A 6,384-nucleotide genomic window follows, 5' to 3' on the forward strand; every position below is an offset into this window, starting at 1 on the left:
CACGCTCATGAACACTGCGTGATTGCAATAGCTAGGCATTGAGAAAGGATGCATGCTCTCGTAACCTTTAAGCTGATTGGAGGATGTAAAAAACCTCCCTTCCCCATTTGCCTTTAAAAGCAAGTGCTTGTGTGATAATAAATGGAACTGCCTCGACAGAACCCCCGCCGTGTCTGAGTGTCCTTTAACGGGCTGGTTGGGGCCGGTGGCTGTGCTCACCTCTCTTCACGGCTCTCTTCCCCTGTCTCCTCCCAACAAGGACCGGAGGGAAAGAGGAATCCGAGCCATTCACTTGCCCACCAAAAGGAACGAGGCTAGGGCTGTTTGGGTTGGCCAGCGGCCGACCCGACAATTTCTAACACATAGTTAAATGGTTAAGATTCTAAACTTTCACTCAGTCTGCGCAGTGGCTTAGCTGGTTGCAGTATCTGTGAGGTGAACAGGTGGCCTGGCTTTGATTCCACCAGCAGCAGAGCCAGTCCTTTAGAGAGGTAAGTTATTGTTGCTTTGGCTAAACCTAGCTGTCTTCATGGGGTGGCCTGGATCCTGAGAGGGCCTCTTTACTCCTTTTCGGGTGTGTTTGACTATGTTTTCTCTTAAGCCTCTCTATTTCTCTCTGTTGGACTTTGCTTCTCCCCAAGGGAACATGCACCCTTCTATCTGCTTCTCCTGCTGGTATGATTTCTACCAGGGGCTTCTGCTGACTCTGAGGCCCTGAAAGGAATATAGCCATGGAACCAACAACCTGTTTTTGAGGCTGCTGTCTTCCTCTCAAGGCCCTAAGAGTTGTTATAATTGTGTTTTGTCTTGACATTCATTTTTGATCTTCCTCTGCATCTTCCCTGACACACACAAACTCCCTCTTGGAAACAATTGCATTCTTTCTCTGTGCTTTGAGATGTCAATTTGCCACCTTGCTTCAAAGCCATAAATCTTTGTTTTGGTGTTTTTATGTGTACATGTACACACATGTAAACTGTATGTTGTGTCTACAGGTATGTCGATGTCTATATACATGCTTGTGTATTGTCTACCATGGTGCCAAATTGGCTTATGAATGAGCATCCATCATTTATAAGCCTAAATGCTTTTTTTTTTTTTTTCAAAAGATGACCGGTAAGGGGATCTCAACCCTTGGCTTGGTGTTGTCAGCACCACGCTCAGCCAGTGAGCAAACCGGCCATCCCTATATAGGATCCGAACCCGTGGCCTTGGTGTTATCAGCACCGCACTCTACCGAGTGAGCCACGGGCCGGCCCGCCCCAAGCCTAAATGCTTTCTAAGTTCACGTGATTCTAGTAACCTTTGACAGGTAACTAGTTTAAGGCTGCTTCTGTGATATGCTTGATTTTTTCCGAAGCTAACGCTGTGAGGAATAACTATGGGCCGCCCCCAGGCTGTGCACATGTCTTAAATGGCCGGCCTTGTTTTCTATGAGCAATGCAAATATAATTGTAAGAATAAGTAAATTAGGTAAAGGAAAAATGGAGAATGGATGTGTCCCTAAAAATGTATCTCTATGTTGATGGTCTCATGTTAACCAGCGATGATTTGCCTTCTCTCTCCCATGCAGCACTGTCTCGAGAGGTACACTTGAAGGGGGGTGATGGGAGGTACGTGTCGACAATGTACTAGGGCCTAGGCAGTCGGTAAAATTCTGGGAGTTAGCTGCTTGGGTAAGACAAGAGTTATTCTGGAGACTGTGATTGGTAAAATTATAGGCTTTTTCCACATCTAAAACTGTGAAGGACTTACAAACTTTGTAGGATTATTAGGGTACTGGTGCCTACTTATCCCTCCCTTAGCACAGATCTTGAAAACCCTCTGTACTATAGTGAAGGAGGCTTGAGGGGTTTGGAATACTCCCCAGCAAGAGGCATTTGATAAAGCTAAACCGTCTGTCAAACACGGACATACCTTAGGAGTGGTGATGCCAGACATAAGACATGAATTGGATGCTACCATCTATCTAAAGTGGTTCGGTTGGGGCCTGTGGGGGTAGCAGAATGGAAAATGCATCCTGTGAGGATTCTGGTCACAACTATGGAAAGGCATGGAAACCAGATACCGCCCTACTGAAAAGGCTCCTGGCTGTCTATCTGGCATCACAGCAGATGGAAGCCTTGACAACTTACTTGCTGGTGGAAGAGCACACCTCCTTCCTAGTAAGTGGATGGATTAAGGACGTGTTTTTGAAGGTGAAGGGTGCCTGTGCTCACGGAAGCACATTACAGAAATGGCATATGCCCACTTACAACAACGGACTCTTACAACGCGAGTCCGTTTTCACAAGAACTACACGTGCTGTTGGGGCTGGTTACATACGTGGATCTGGACCCCAGCCCAACACGAGCAGACATTGTTCCACCCCTCCCACAAGTACAGGAAGGTGTGGACACCCCTACCAAGGATACCTGGTACACAGATGGTGACAGCCAGGAAAATCCACCCACCTGCTGTTCCTCTGTCATCTGGCTAAACTCTGACATTATCTGTTTTGAGGAAGAAACTAAACAGAGTAGCCAGCAGGCTGAATTATGAGCAGTGTGGAACCTATTGACCCATGAACTGATGCTGCTTAATATATCTGTGGATAGCTGGACTATCTGGAAAGGCCTGACTACTTGGATGCTACAGTGACACCGGGAGAACTGGACTATACTCCGTAAGCCCCTAATGGGCTGCGGGATTGTGGAGAGACATATGAGGAGTCTGCTCCCAGCCAATAGCCTAGGTATCTGTGTGGCATGGGTCAGCTCACTCCTCAACCACTTTGCCAGGCAATCACAAGGCCAGTGCCTTAGCTAGAGCCTAAGCTGTCTTGCTAGGGGAATTGCTTATACCCTTTGACATGGCTGACTTGGTTCACCGTAAGCCTGGCCATCGGGCCCATAAACAGCATGGGAGAAAGCAAAGAGACTGCATCTGCCCATAAAATATTCAGACCTTCAGGCTGCAGACAAGGATTGTTCACAGTGTCACTTGAGACATCATCCCCTAAGACACATGCCAGGATATATTGGGCATTCTACCCACCCTGTCACTGGATGGCAGATAGACTACATTGGCTCACTGCCAATATTGGAGGGACACAAGTACATTCTGACTTGTGCAGACACTGCCACTGGACTTGTTTAAGCTTGTAAAGGGGCAAATCAAACTGCTACAATAAAGGGACTCACCAAATTCAGAAACAAGAGTGGGACCCCAGCCCACACAGACAGTGATCAAGGGACTCATTTCACCAAACATGATGTACAGGAGTGGGCCAAGGCCTTACAAACCTGCTGCTGCCAGCCTCATTGAACAGATAAATGGCATGATTGAAACCACACTGAAAACTTTACCGCTGGAGGATGGCTTAAGGGGATGCTACCTATGACGGACTGAAGCAGTCAGATCATAAAGGCTGTCTCACTGTGCAGCACATGTCTGCATACGACTGGCTTGCAGAGCGCACACCAATAACCACAGCTCTAAAGATACAAGTACAAGAGGCAGGACTGCAGCCCATCCAGCATGATGAGGGACTTGCTTTGCATTTGCCACAGACCTCCCACCTGGTGATACTTCAATAGGCTGGAAACTAAAGTGATACCCCCCTACAGGTGGCTTGGTATTCTTGTTCCACAGGGGGAAGGCCTTACCTCTGGCATCACACTCAGTCCACTTGTTATGTAAACTTATAGCCTCCCCAGGATTTTTGAAGCAGGGGACAGAGTTAGCTTATGTTATGGGTTCCAACTGAGGCCCCCATCTATGATATGCTTGTACCTACTGACAACACCAAAGGCCAAAAAAGTATGGTGTTCCCCACTCAGGAAAATGCCCAAACTAGGGGTGCTGTCAGCCAATGGTGATCACACAGCAACTATGTTACTGTTAGATGAAGACCTACCTTGTCCAGTGCCTTTAAAACATTTGTCTTATCGCCCTTAGCTTCCTCATTTTCAGGTTCTTGCCTGCAGCATCAAGGAGTGACTTTTCATCCTGAGCTGTCACCTGTGTTGAAGCTCCCGACCAATCAGACTGCTGGGTGTGTGGATTGCTGCCAATGTCCCATTCAGAAGGGATACCATGGAAGGTTATCCCCTTTAACAGAACTGAATGGGAACTTGAGGGGGGGGTGCAGTCTGTTGACCACTCACACTAAGGACCCTTTAGGAACCTTAAATATGACCACCTCCTGATATCTGGCCCTAGGACCCTTGAAGAAGATTGTTGGATAAGATTGTGCAGCCCACTCAGGTGTTGAGGGCCGGAGTGTAAGAATGTTGGTCAGAATTCATTCCATCCTCATGGCCTTCAGAACTCTGGCTTTAATAGTTGCAGTCTTTCCCCTGCCCTGGTTACTAAGCAACCAAGGAAGGGAAAGGAACAGAATGCTATGCTTCTGTAAGATAAGGGGAGCGACTCCAGCAACCCCAAGGATAAGCAACAGGAGGCTGCAAGGTACCTGGGAATCTCCATTTCTGTAGCCTTTCTGTCTTTGGCATAGCTCCACTTTTGTCTGTAAATTCTTTACAAGCTTCAGCTCCTCTCCCCCAGTGTTGCAGAGAAAGCAGCTGTACAGCACCCATATCAATACTTCACCGAATCCATTTCTGATAAGTAACTCACTTGTCACTAATAATAGTAAACTCCTTGTAAACCATATAGAGTGGCCTGATTCATTCTTCAGTCTCAAGATAACTTCTGAGTTTGGTGAGCATTATACTGTTAGCTCACACTCAGACAATTTGCGTTTCTCTGATGTCTAATTAGCAAAGCATCTCTTCCAACCCAGGGTCACACAAATCTTTCCTCTATGTTTTTTCTACTACTCCCATCTTTTACTGTTCATATTTAGGTCTTTAGTTTGTTTAGAGACTTATTGTTTGCCTTGTTAGGTAGGGGCCCATTTCTGTTTTTCTGCATTGAATGTGCTCATTTTCTCAACACCTTCTACTAAATAACCCATTCTTTTGCCATGGATCGTGGTGCCACTTTTACCATCTGTTAAGTTAGTTTGTACAGAAGTCTGACACTGAGCTCTTTGTTGTGCTGCTTTTGCTATTTGTTGCTCATTGTGCCACTACCAACAGCACATCCTCCCCTTCTTTTTAAGGGCTTTAGCTATTCATTGACTTTCACTTCTCCATATGCATTTTGAGTTTGCCTCTAGAAATCTAACTAGAACTTTGGTGGGATTGTAGTGAGTTTATAAGTTAAATTGGGGAATATTTAGATCTTTAAAATATTAAGTTGTCCCATCTAAGATCAAGAAATATCTCTTCATTGATTCAAATCATCTTCTATGAGTACGGCCATACCTAGAATTCCAAAGTGCTCTCCACAGAGGTCTTGCGTGCTCTTTGTTAATTTAATTCCCCAATATTTTATAGTTTTTATTGCTATTGTAAGGATATTTTATTTTCCATTATATTGTCTGATTGACTATCTGGTGCAAAGAAATGTTATTGGTCCTCTTTCTAACTTATAATAAATGCTTTTGTCCTTAATATCAAAAAAGTATTTAAGGCTATATATATTTTTTCTGAGTACGCTTCGCACTGGGTCCCATAGATTTGAGAAAGTGTTCACTTTTTATTGCTCTATAAATAGTCTGTAATTTTCCCGGTAATGTTCTTTTTTACGTAAAGGTTGTCTCGATTTGTTTCTTAAATCCAATATTAGGGGGTTTTGGTGATTTTTTTTTATTATGTATTTCTAACTTTGATAGTTTCATCTGCATGTAAGATTAATAGGTTAACATATTTGTACTCTTTAAGTCCAAGTGTATGATAAATTTTTGTAAATGTTCCACGTACTTTCTCAGGAAAGTGTATTATCTACTGAAGGAATAGGACTTTTTTCTATTTCTGTCGAATCGCTCATTGATTGATTCAGTTCTCCCATGTTTTTACCAAGCTGCAATCTCCCGGTTCTGGGGGCCTCTGTACTAAACTCTCCCACTCCATCGGTACACCTAGTTCCCCCTGCATTGCCGTTAGTGTTCTCTTTCTTGTCCGGTGCACGGGTCCACTCTGACAGCCTGAGTCACCGGACGCTCCGAGCTCGGGGCTCGTCCGACCCGGATCTGGAGCGGAACCGCTGAGTCGCCCCGGCCTCCCATAGTCTAGAGCGGCCACGCCGTCCCGGATGGGGCGGGACCGCTCGCCGGAAGTCGCGGTGGGACTTCCGGGGGTCATCGGCCCCGCGGCCGAGAAGCTTAGTCCAAGCGGCCTCGCGTTCCTGCCGGGTGCTCGCCCCTGAGGAGGTAAGATTGCTGGGCGAGACCCCCCACGCCGCAGACCGCCGTCCGGGTGTCCCCGGGACCTCGCGGCGGGCGCCGGCCCCGGGCCTCTCGCCGCCGGAGGGCGCGGGGGGCGAGACGCGGACCCG

This window comes from Galeopterus variegatus, unplaced genomic scaffold (assembly GCF_000696425.1).
Source record: "Galeopterus variegatus unplaced genomic scaffold, G_variegatus-3.0.2 Scaffold714, whole genome shotgun sequence".
NCBI classification, from domain to species: Eukaryota; Metazoa; Chordata; class Mammalia; order Dermoptera; family Cynocephalidae; genus Galeopterus; species Galeopterus variegatus.